Source organism: Rutidosis leptorrhynchoides, chromosome 2 (assembly GCF_046630445.1).
Source record: "Rutidosis leptorrhynchoides isolate AG116_Rl617_1_P2 chromosome 2, CSIRO_AGI_Rlap_v1, whole genome shotgun sequence".
NCBI classification, from domain to species: domain Eukaryota; kingdom Viridiplantae; phylum Streptophyta; class Magnoliopsida; order Asterales; family Asteraceae; genus Rutidosis; species Rutidosis leptorrhynchoides.
In genome coordinates this window covers 439,236,193-439,249,984 of record NC_092334.1, presented here as the reverse complement: position 1 = coordinate 439,249,984, position 13,792 = coordinate 439,236,193, and positions in this window count along the sequence as shown.

Below are 13,792 nucleotides of genomic sequence, written 5' to 3'. Positions count from 1 at the left end.
GAACTAAATTTGACTCTTCACACCGGGTGAGCATCTTGTCAAGGTTTGAAAGGCACGAATCAAAGGTACTACCAAAGATTGAGAAGTCGTCCATGAAGACTTCCATACAACGTTCAATCATGTCATGGAATATTGCCACCATGCATCGCTGAAATGTAGTCAATGCATTGCATAACCCAAAGGGCATGCATTGATAGGCAAATGTTCCATAAGGACAGGTGAAGGTTGTTTTATCTTGGTCCTTTGGATCGAGGGGAATTTGAAAGTAGCCGGAAAAACCGTCAAGGAAACAATAGAATTCATTTCCTGATAGACATTCCAACATTTGATCATTAAAAGTAATGGAAAATGGTCCTTCCGGGTTGCATCATTTAGTTTACGATAGTCTATGCAAACCCTCCAACTGGTGACTTCCCGTGTTGGAATAAGCTCATTATTCTCATTTTGAATTACGGTTGGTCCTCCCTTTTTGGGTACCACTTGAACAGGACTAACCCATGGCGAATCAGAAATGGGATAGATAAGACCGGCGTCCAGAAGTTTGATTACTTCTTTCTTGACGACTTCTTGAATCATAGGGTTGACCCTTCTTTCCCTCTGAACTGATGGTTTGAAATCATCTTCCATGAAGATCTTGTGGGTGCAATAGTTGGGACTGATCCCTTTAATGTCGGAGATCTTCCACGCAATTGCCTTCTTATGTGATTTTAAAACTTGAATCAATTTTGCCTTCTCTTGTGGCGTGAGGTCTTTCGATATGATCACAGGGAGTTGCGATTCTCCTTCTAAGAATGCATACTCTAGATTGTCGGGTAACTTCTTCAATTCCAATTTCGGAGGCTCCTTGATAGATGGCTTCATCCTAGCTATTTCCTTTCGGTCTAACGAATCGTACCTCTCCGGGAATTCTGATTCTTCAGTAGCGGTCACTGATGCTATCTGTTCTTCATTTCTGGAAATTGTCCTTCTTAATGCTTCCTCTTCAGAAACTTCTTCCTTAGTTTCGAAGGTAGGTTCGGGAAACTCCTCACAGTCTTCCCTTGACTGGGGTTTCTGATATATCGGAATAAAATCTGTTTCTTCATTCGGTCTTCTCCTTAATAGAGGTAGAGGAATGCCTTGTCCTAGTGGTGCTATTTGAATAGTGCTTCCAAGAAAGTTACTTTCAGAGAGGGGAGATATATGTTGACTAAGGTCTATGGAAGAATGTTTGTCGCGATTTCCTTCAGGAGGTGTAAAGAACAGATCCTTAGAAATTTGATCTTGACTGCATATAGCCATAGTCTCTTCCAGGTATTCGTTGATGAGTTCTTGAAAAGAATTAGAGAGATTCACATCTTCTTCCTTAGGATGGTTCATGAGGCGATCAACATTGAATGTGATTTTGTTAGGACCCCGAAGTTGTATAGTGTTAATGTGAAAATAAGCTTAAATGATTGTTCCTTAGAAGAGGGCTATATAAGGAACCTATGTAGTCCTAATTAGATAGCCATTGCATTGTAACCGAGTTCTAGAAGCTGTGGAATGTAATTGTACCGATTCTCTCTAATACCGAGTCTCATTCCTATCTACCGAATCTCTCTTTATCTTATCATTTCTCTCAATCTCAACATGATCTGACCTATCATTTGGTATCAGAGCTTCCAGGAAGTGATTCTACATCACTATATCGATCCAGAGATTGTAGATTACAGAATCTGATTACTCTCAGTATTTTGAATCAAATTCGGTATCATCGAATTTGATAATCTGACGTTCAGATTCTTGTGATAATTCAAGCTTGATTACAATTAATTCGATCATCATTACAGCTTTTTAACTTCAATTATGGAGAATCAAGTTGATTTTTAGACTTTGTGGCTAAAACTCTCGGTATTGCTTAATTCAAGCTTGATTCTGGATTTTTGTGAAGATTTAAGGATTCAGTTGTGTTCGTGAGGTGTTAAATCACATTTCTGACAGTTCAATTTCTTCAATTCATTAAGTTTTGAAGATTTGATCAACACTCGGTATCGTAACTGTTATACCGAGTCTGCTTCATTACTTAAATTCATCTAAAGTGTTGCAGATTGTGGTGTGATTGTGATTCTATCACATTCGATTTGATCATACGCAGCTAATTGGTGTGGTTTGAGAAAGGATTCTGTCATATTTCTAAGTTTTTAAACTTAGACTCGGTATTGTCAACTGCTAGAGTTGACATTCGGTATCCTTTACTTTCGGTATCTTTGATATTTTGTGTGATACTAACATGTTTCCTTATGCAGCAAGATTACAGAATCAAATTCAAAAGGATTGAATTGAGATTGAACTTCAAATTCTTACAGAATCTGACTACCGAATCATATACAGAATCTGAGTTTCTGTATCACTTAATTCATTGTTTTAAGTGGTTACAGGCTACAATTCTTGTGGTTACCGAATCTATACTGAATCTGGGTGTGTCTCTTGTATTTCTGATCAGTTTCTTTTACAGAATCTGATATACAGAATCTTTACCGAATTTGCTACTTTACCGAATCTGCTACAGTACCGAATCTGTTATAGAATCTGACATTCTGATCAGATTGTTGTGATTTTTCATCTGAGATTTGTGTAATACAGAATCTTTACCGAATCTACCTCATTTTCAAGATGTCTACTCAAGATACTTTAATCATTGGATCAGATTCCCGTCCTCCAGTGTTGTTTGATGGCAAGTACACTCAGTGGCTTCACCGTATCACTCAGTACATAGACTATAAGGGTGAGAAAGCAAAGTACATTTGGGCTTCTCTGAGAGATGGTCCAATTGTTGATTATCATCCGGATACTGGTATGCCAATTCCAGTCTATGAACTTTCTGGTGATAAGCGTGAGAGAGCTCAGGGTGACATAGAGGCAAAGAATATTGTTATGCAAGCTATCCCATATGAATTGTTTGAAAATGTTGATAGCAACACAACAGCAAAAGATATATGGGATGAGATCAAACGACAGCAAGAAGGTTATGACATGTCAGACGTTACAAAATTGAATAAGGCTCTGGGATTCTATGAAGATTTCAAGTAGGAAACTGATGAACCACTCAAGGATACCTATCGTCGTTTCAATGGTGTTCTCAATGAGTTGAAAAGGTGCAAGATCATAAAAGTAAATGCTGAAGTCAACATGAAGTTTCTCAAAAAGCTCAATGCTGATTGGCTTCCTTATGGAACCATTGTTTGATCTACTAAAGAGATTGACAAGTTGACTATTCATGAGCTTGTTGGAGTCCTTATGCATTACCAACCTGAAGTGTCTAAACTTCAAGAAGGAAGGAAAGAGTCTTCTCCGGGCGATCCACTTGTCCTAATTGCTAAAAAGAAGAGCAAATCATTGACGTCTTCCAAAGGCTTGTCCAAGAAAGTGCTTGTTGAAGAATCAACTGATTCAGAAGATTTGAATCTTTCTGATGTTGATGATTCTCACCTTGAATTAGTCAAGATGGCAGCCATGTTCACAAAACTCTTGAACAAACACAAGTTTAAAGGCAAATCAAGTAATCAACGCAAAAACTCATCATCTTCCTCGTACTACAAGAAAGCTGATCAATCTAAACAACAACGTGCTGATGATTCCAAGAAGGAAGATTCAATTTGTTTCAATTGTGGCAAAGCTGATCATTACTCTCGTGAATGCAAGATGCCTAAGAAGAAGGACGCAGCTTACTACAAGAAGAAAATGTTGATGGCTAAGATTGTGGAAACTGGGGGAGAGCTAAAACCAGTTGATGATACTTGGTTTAACTGGACTGACGATTTAGATTCAGAGGTGGAACATGCAAATGTTTGCAAGGTGACAAAGCTCATCAAAGCTAAGGAAGCAATGGAGAATTCTGACTCAACATCCGATGATGATGAGGTACAATCATCTGAAATCTCACCTGATTTTATCAAAATGCAAAATGACTTGATGAAGAATCTGGTCTCAATGTCAAAAGAAGTCAAAGGCTTAAAATCTGAAAACAAGGTTTTAAAAGATAAAATCAAAATGAATGAGACCAGACCTTCCTCATCCAAATTGCAAACGGATGTGCAACAACTGACTCTCCAACTCAACTCTACGGAAACTGAGTTGGAAGATCTGAAAAAGACAATTCATCCAATTAAAGTTGAAAGAACTGATTATCGTTTAAAATCGGAACGACTTGCAGAAAAAGTTCAATTTTTAGAAAAAAATCTTTCTGATTTGAAAAACCAACATGAACCCACACTTTTAAAACTAAACAAGAAAATCGTTCAATTAGAAAACACCATAATTGAAAAGAACACTGAAATTTCTTTATTGTCAAAAGAATCTTTTCAAATGAAAGCACAACTTGCTCGATATGAGGAAAAACTCTATCGAACAGAGCAATCAAAAGCTATCATGGATATGGAACTTTCAAAACAAACGATTTTCATGAGTAGACCAAAAACAATTCATGTGAAAAGTGGGGGTTGGGTTATGAAGATCCGAAAATTTTGGAAAATGCTTCCAAAAAGATTCCAGGATTATATCATTCTGATTATTTTCAAGCTGGTTTACCATCGCATTTTGTACATGCTTCTGATGCTGATTTTGATGATATTATTGAAAATCGTAAATCTAGGAAATACCATCAAATTAGTTTAATGTATGAAAAAATCAATGCTAAGATAGGTAAATCGAATCCTGATTTCTTGAAAAATCTTGTTGAAACTGAAAAGAACATGCAACGTGAAGATTATGTGCCTAAGCGTAGACTGGTTTATATCCCAACACTCATGCTAGAGAAATACATTTTAATGCTTGAGAATGAAGTGTTTAACAAACCTAGTTCTAGCATTACTGCAATAGATGAGGTGTTTGATGAACCAATTTTTGATGTGAAACCATTTCTACCAACTTTACCTGCATGTCCAGATGATGTTTTCTGTGAAGACCTAGCACATGAACTAACTGTCTTCTTTGAGACAGATTCTCTAGGTCAAAATTCTTTAGATGAAAAAGTAGAACCTCAGGATGAACCGAACATTAAACCTTTGATAGATTTTGAAAGTCAACTTCATCCTTTGCATGATTATTACTTGCATTTGCCTGCTGTACGTAATTTGAATCGTATAGTAGCTCAACTGGAATAGGAGAATATTGACTTGCAACTTAAGTGCCAATCATTAGAACAAATGCTTGCTTTGTGTGATAAATTGCCTTCACTGCCTAAGAAAGAATGTACTTATGCTTTTAAGGAGGGTGAAGTGATAGTTTCTGCTGAAGAATTATGTCTTGAGATTAAAAGCTTAAAACAAAAGATAATTCAAATGAAACAGGCTAACACACTTAAGCAAACGTCTAATGTTGCAACCAATGTGCTTGAATGTACTGGTGAGATTACTAAGAAGGGGAAGGGAACAACAACATCTAAGGATGTAAAACCCATTACTATTCTTAAAAATCCTTTACGTTCTCAATTTGGCAATCATGGTTCGAAAGTTGTTTCTACAACTCAATATTTTGTTAAAAAGGTTCATTCTCCAAATGGTTCTGTGTTAACTGAAAGGATTCCTATGATTCCTATGTCAAAAACTTCAAAAGAGAGTCTTTTAAAGAAATCAGTTAAGTCCACAACACACACAAGTTCTAAACCTGATCTAAGTGAGTATGATGCAAAAGAACGTACAATCAAATTGGAAATTCTGCAAAATCAGTCATCTCATGTGTCAACTGAAAAGTTCGGATGTCTAACTAACAAAGGTGTTTTTCGTGTCACAGGTCATAATCCAAACTTGAATTACAAATCTGTATGGGTTCCTAAGTACACGACTAAGAAAGTAGCAACCAAACCAAAGCAATCTGCTAGTCGGCCTAGGAAATCATCTCATGTTTTTCAATTTTCGTCTGTGAACAAAACATCTACTTGGAATAAATTGTGTGTTAAGACTTCTGATAATGATGTAAAGATTGATATTGCGTATGATGCTTCATGTAATGTGGTTTTAAATGATGCTTTATTGTCTAAACTGCATGATGCTTTACGTGATTATTTCATCATTGATCCAAAGTTTGTTGTTAATCCAAAGTTTATTGTTGGTACTAACCGAAAAGGACCCAAAAAACTTTGGGTACCTAAACTCTAGGAAATTCACATTTACAGGGTTTCGACGTCTGTGTTTGGTATATCGATTCCGGTTGTTTTCGACACATGACGGGCGATAAATCCTTGCTTGTCAACTTCATTGACAAATTCCTAGGAACGCTTACATTCGGAAACGATGAGATTGAAACAATAACGGGTTACGGAGATTTTGTGCAAAATGGCATAACAATCAAACGGGTTTCATATGTTGAGGGTTTGGGGTGCAGTTTATTTAGTGTGAGCCAATTCTGCGATGGAGATCTCCAAGTTCTGTTTGAACGTCGACAATGCTCGGTGCAATCCACCGAAGGGAATGATCTTCTTTTTGGTAAACGTTGTGCTTCACTATATACTATTGACCTCAATGATGCACCATCACATGCAACTATGTGTTTGGCCACTCGTTCTACCAAAGAAAATTCATGGTTATGGCATCATCGGATGTCACACCTGAATTACAAGGGTATCAATCGACTAGTCTCTAAAGATTTAGTTGATGGTATTCCAACCTTTCAATATGATAAGCATCATGTGTGTCCATCATGTGCGATGGGTAAGCTGAAATGGACTAATCATCCTCTTAAGCAAAACCCCAGTACTTCATCGTCTTTGCAATTATTGCATATGGACTTATGTGGGCCCATGCGTATTTCTAGCCTCGGTGGCAAGAAACATGTGCTTGTCATTGTTGATGACTATACCCGGTTTACATGGATTTTTCTTTTGCGATCTAAGTCATAAACCCCCGCCATTATCATTGAATTCGTTAAAAAGATTCAACGCTCTTTTAACAAACATGTTAAGAGCATCAGAACTGATAATGGGACGGAATTTAAGAATGACCCGCTTGATAGTTATTTGAAAGACCAAGGCATTGAACATCAGTTCTCTGCTGCTCGGACCCCCCAACAAAATGAAGTAGTCGAACGACGTAATCGTACATTGTGCGAAGCAGCACGAACGATGCTTGCCTACTCCAAATTACCTCCAAAAATGTGGGGGGAGGCCATTTCAACTGCATGCTATACCCAAAATCATTGTATTGTAAACAAACGTTTTGATAAAACTCCATATGAGTTATTATATGGTAGACGCCCGAATGTCAAATATTTTAGTGTTTTTGGTTGTATATGCTATGTGCTTAACGACTTTGACAGCCTTGGAAAGTTTGATCCTCATGGCGATCAAGCCATATTTCTTGGTTATTCCTCGAACAAAGTTGCTTATCGTGTTTATCATAAGCGGACAAAGATGATTAAAGAGTGCATCAACGTCAAGTTCGATGAATTTTCGGGTATGACTTTTGAACAACTCAGTTCAAAACTCGATCCTAACCTGGCTACTACTTCTTCCGCGCTAAACTCAATTTTCTCGAAGAAGGGTGTTCCTACGGTTACTTCAGAGGACCTGGATATCTTGTTTGATAGTCTTTATACTCCTCAACGGGATTCAAATGTTCAAGCCGTACCGGTTACACCATCACAGTCAACTACTGTGGAGACTCTTTAAAGTCTTTTTGATGAAGATTTAACACCAACTGATTCACCTGTTGCTTCTTCATCCTCCCTCCAACCTCCTGTTACTGATAATCTTGACCCAATTCAAGATTCATCAGTTGATACAACTCCAGCTGTTTCTCCAGATACTCTATTGAATCCATTAGATAATGTTACATCAGATCAAGCGGATCAAGGCTCAACGTCAACAACGGTTGATGTTTCAATGGATACCACTGATGTACAACCTCTTCCACACACCCGATGGACTAAAAGTCTTCCAATAGATCTTATTATTGGTGACGCATCTGCTCCAGTGTCAACTCGAAGGGCTACTCAGAATATGTTTCTATTCACAGCCTTTCTTAGTAAGATTGAACCAACAACTGTTGCTCAAGCTTTACTAGATCCATACTGGGTAGTTGCAATGCAAGACGAGATCAATCAATTTGAATGATTGAAAGTATGGCGATTAGTTCCAAGGCCAACGGGTCAACGACCAATAGGGGTAAAGTGGATTTTCAAGAACAAGAAAGATTCTGATGGAATTGTGGTTCGAAATAAGGCACGTCTTGTGGCCGAAGGATATCGACAACAAGAAGGCATTGATTATGATGAAACATTTGCTCTGGTTGCTAGGATTGAGGCAATTCTTCTTTTCCTCGCATTTGCTTCTCATATGAAGTTCACGGTGTTTCAAATGGATGTCAAAACTGCTTTTCAGAATGGTTATCTTCAAGAGGAAGTCTATGTTGATCAACCAGAGGGCTTTGTCGATCCCATTCATCTAAACCACGTCTACTACTTGGAGTGTTGGGATTTAACAAGTTTCATGGTACATAAAACCTTTTAAGAATCATATTAAAGCGGAAGCATGTTGTTATTACCATTTAAACTTGTTAATCTTTAACCAATTAAAGTTAAATCCCAATTAGGATCAAGTTATGAAGTATGCTTACAAACTACAAGCAAGAAAAGAGTTTATACCTACTCCGAGCTTGTAAGTGATGATGAAGATGTTGAAGAATGGAGCTTTAAAATGAACCCTCAAGTGTGCAATACCCTAATCCTTTGATGAACCAACACCACCCTTTAAGTTAGTTAAGATTTAGACACTTAACTAGCTAATTAACCAAGCTTAAAACCCTTTTATTTGCACCCAAAATTCTGATCAGCAGCAACTAGAAAGATGATGGTGAATGGAGCCTCAAAACTATGAAACCTCAAGAGATAATACCCCAAACTTTTACCCAACACCTAATACTATGGTTAGGATTTATTGACACTTGAATATAAGCTTCCAAACAAGCTCAAGGACTCTCTATTCTAGCTCCAAAATTCGGCCAGAATGCAGCAAGTTTGAAAAAAAAGAGTGTTTTTGCATATATGGATGTATTATGTATTCTCTCTTTAGTCAAGGACTTGATACCCATGTACCTTAATACTTGTGTTATGTTAAAAGTAACAAAACAAGCATGGGATGCTTGTCTTGGAGTCCCAAAATCTGCATTCCACTTCACATGGGTTTTATATAAAATAACCCTTTTATTTTTATAAAACTTGCATAAAAAAAAACATGACTTGTTAAGTTACATACATATTTATTTTATAAACCTTTTATAAAATATAACACAATGTATTGTTTATCCTTATAAACAATTAAGTCCTTAATTTACAAATTATCCAAATAATTTATCTCAAGTAATAATATTTTAGAAAACCGATTTTCAAAAATCCAAGTGTCACGTATTGATTTAATGATCCATTCATTAAGATCAAATACGATTAAGGTGTCGGTAAGCTTGTTATTGGGTATGACCCGACTTGGATCATAACATATTAGCCACATTAATTAAATATGTCTCTCGGGCATACGAAAACCTTCAATCTCCCACTTGCACGAGAAACATAAGAAATTAATGCAAGTGATGGATACCACCTAACGACCGTCCATCACCCCCAATATGTTATGACTTTGTGCCATTCAATTACATCATCCCTTTCGAGTTCCCATATCGAATATGAATAGGTGAATCTTTCATCACATCCTTTCGTCCTAGATGTCATGTTAAATCCAAGAGATACAGAGTGATCACTCTCTTTTAGATTTAACTTTATCAGGCCTTAGACATCTGACTCTCAACGAATAAGAGGGACAAATTCCATCTTGACTACATACGTCCTAAATATATACCTTGCATTATACCTGAGCTCTTCCTTATGAACTACCATATTTCAGAATAGCGAAGGAAAGAATCAAGGCACAATACTCGATAAATATCCGAACCCAATATGTATCTCAGGTCAGAGGATACAATGATATTCGCCTTTACTCAAGATTACATGTGATCAACCACAAAGGCTCCATTCAGTAAATCTTGAGGGCGGGTCTTCCAATATTTGTATCCCACAAATATCTATGAACCTTGGTTGCAACCTTGCCCCACATTCATTCCGTGAATGTATACCAATCCAAGTTCATAATAGTCTAAACCTCACACTTGCTCCCACAAATGTGATCAACTACGGAATTTAGAATAATAGCTTATTCATGGATAAAATATGCAAAATAGGAACCTGACTCATGATTAATAAATTAACACCATAATTATATTAATGAGTTTGAACAAATTTTGTTCCGTTACAATACTTAAAATAGATCATGACCAATCACTAGAATATCGAAGCCCTAATGCACAAACATGTCCTGCATGTTTTGCTCCATGTAAGAGCTTCGTGAGAGGATCCGCTATATTAAGATCTGTGTGAACTTTGCGAATACATATCTTTCCCTTTTCAACTTCATCCCTTATGTAGTTGAATCTCCGCTCAATGTGACGGGTCTTTTGGTGAGCACGAGGTTCCTTGATTTGAGCAATCGCACCCTCGTTGTCACAAAAGATCTCAAGGGACTACTCCTAAGTCGTCGATGAATTTCTTCATCCATGCAGCTTCCTGAGCTGCCAATGAGGCGGCAATGTACTCCGACTCTGTAGTGGATAATGCAACAACATCCTGTTTTGAACTCTTCCAAGAGACCGCACCTCCATTTAATGTGAAGACATAACCGGATTGTGATCGAGAATCATCACGATCAGTTTGGAAACTCGCGTCCACGTAACCTTTCACAGTGAGCTCCTCCTCACCAGACCCATATATTAGAAACATATCCTTAGTCCTCCTAAGGTATTTCAATATACTTTTAACAGCAATCCAATGACTGTTTCCTGGGTTATTCTGGTATCTACTTGTCAGGCTAAGAGCGCATGACACATCCAGTCTAGTGCATATCATTACATACATGATTGACCCAATAGCAGACGCATATGGGACTTTCTTCATTCTTTCCTGTTCATCTTTTGTGGTGGGACACTGAGATGAACTAAGGAGCATTCCTCTTTGAATAGGTACCAAACCTTTCTTAGAGTTCTCCATCTTGAACCTTTTCGAGATCTTTTCAATGTATGCACTTTGATTCAAACCTATCAATTTCTTGGATCTATCCCTGTAGATCCTAATCCCCAAAATGTATTGTGCTTCTTCAAGATCCTTAATGGAGAAGCAGCTTTTCAGCCAAGTCTTAACACCTTGCATTGTCGGAATATCGTTTCCAAATAACAATATATCATCCACATATAATACAAGGAACATGATAGTGCTCCCACTAGCTTTCTTGTATACACAATCTTCATCACCATTTTTAATGAAGCCAAATTTCTTGGCTTCCTCATTAAAACGATGATTCCACATTCTAGATGCTTGTTTCAATCCGTAGATTGATTTCTTTAACTTACATACTTTGTTAGGATGTTTCGGATCGACAAAACCCTCAGGCTGAACCATATAGACATCTTCCTCAAGATATCCATTTAGGAAAGCAGTTTTGACATCCATTTGCCAAATTTCATAATCATAATGAGCAGCAATGGCAAATAATATCCTAATAGACTTTAGCATTGCCACAGGCGAAAAGGTTTCATCATAGTCAACCCCTTGAGTTTGAGTGAAACCTTTTGCTACAAGTATGGCTTTATATGTATTTAAGTTTCCATGCATGTCAGTTTTCATCTTGAAAATCCATTTACAATCAACTAACTTGGAGCTAGCAGGTTGTACAACTAGTTCCCAAACTTGGTTGTCATACATGGATTGCATCTCAGCGTTCATGGCTTCCTGCCATTTATCTTTATCAATCCTTGATAAAGCATCTTGGTAGTTAGTTGGTTCATCCAAATCAACCACATAGCAATCATCCATGAGAAACCTATATCTCTCAGGAGGATTACTAATCCTACCAGATTTGCGAACGTCTTGTATACTTTGATCATCCATTTGATCATTCTCAACATTTTCATGTTGAGTGCTAGTGTCAACCAATTGTGTATCATCTACTTGATCTTGAACCTCTTCAAGATCTATCTTCCTTTCACTATTACCTTCCATTAGGAACTTAGTTTCAAGGAATTCCGCCTTCCGAGCAACAAATACATTCTGCTCGGAAGGATCATAGAAATAATATCCCATATCATCCTTGGGATATCCTATGAAGATACACTTCGTGGATCGAGCATTCAACTTATTAGGGATGTAACGCTTAGGATAAGCTTCACATCCCCATACCTTTAAGTATGATAGAGATGGAGGTTTTCCAAACCACATCTCATGAGGAGTTAGTTCCACTTTCTTGGTTGGGGCCATATTTAAAATACGAGCCGCGGAGCATAGACAATAACCCCAAAATGATAGAGGTAATGAGCTTCTAGCCATCATAGATCGAACCATATCCATTAGGGTTCGGTTCCTCCTTTCGGAAACTCCATTAAGTTGGGGTGTTCCAGGAGGAGTAAGTTGCGAGATAATCCCACAACTTTTAAGATGATCTTGGAAAGCATCGCTTAGGTATTCACCTCCTCTATCGGTACGAAGTACCTTGATTGTCTTATTGAGTTGATTTTGTACTTCGTTTTGATATTCCTTGAATGCTTCAAAAGTTTCGTCCTTGTGTCTTAATAAGTAGACATATCCGAAATGACTGAAGTCATCAATGAAAGTAATGAAGTATCTTTCACCGTTCCTAGTTATGGGCTTAAAGGGTCCACATACATCCGAATGTATTAATCCCAATAAGTCCTTAGCCCTTTCATAGGTCCCTTTGAAAGGTGCTTTAGTCATTTTGCCTTGTAAACAAGATTCACATACATCAAACGAGTCTAGTTCATTTGATTTCAAAAGGCCATTCTTTTGAAGTGTATACATTCGATTCTTGTTTATGTGACCAAGGCGACAATGCCATAAGTAGGAATCACTCAAATCCCTTTTGAGTTTCTTGGTGTTTGCATGGAACATTGAGCTATTGTATGATGTGTCATCATGAACCAATTCATAAATACCATTCGAAGGTGAAGCCTTAAAATAGAACACATTATCTAAAGAAACATGGATATCATCATTAATGAAATTAAGATTAAAACCATATTGTTTCAAACGGGATACAGAAATAATGTTTCGAGATAAATCGGGTGCATACAAAACATTTTTCAAAATAAGCTCCAAACCACTTGGTAGCTTCAAAACAAAGTCTCCTTGAGCTTTCACTTGCACCCTTGCTCCATTTCCCATGAAGAGACTTGTTGTTCCCGCTTCTTGATCACTTCTTTTGAACCCCTGCAAAGAATTGCAAATATGAGTTCCACATCCTGTGTCTAATACCCATGTATTAGAAGAAGTAATACTAAGCTCAATGTATACCATATATACATTACCTGAGGTTTGCCCTGCATCCCTCTTTTCTTTCAACTCTTTTAGGTAGACCGGGCAATTGCGTTTCCAGTGACCCATTTCACCGCAACCAAAGCATGGATCTTCCTTGGGGTTAGCCTTTCCGGCAACCTTTTGCTTCTTGTTGTTATTGGTTGGGGTAACCATCTTCCCCTTTCCCTTGCCCTTGCCTTGGTAGGTGGGTCCTTTCCTCTTAGCCGCCTTCGGCTTAGAAGTGTTATTGTTTTTGGACCCGCCTTCATTGATCATATACATGGGTGAAGCCCTTTTACCCATGCTCGCTTCGGCCGTCTTAAGCATGGCATGTAATTCGCCAATGCTTTTATCCCAACCATTCATGTTTTAATTCATTACAAATGTGTCAAACCTTTTTGACAATGAGTTGAGAATAAGGTCCGTGGCT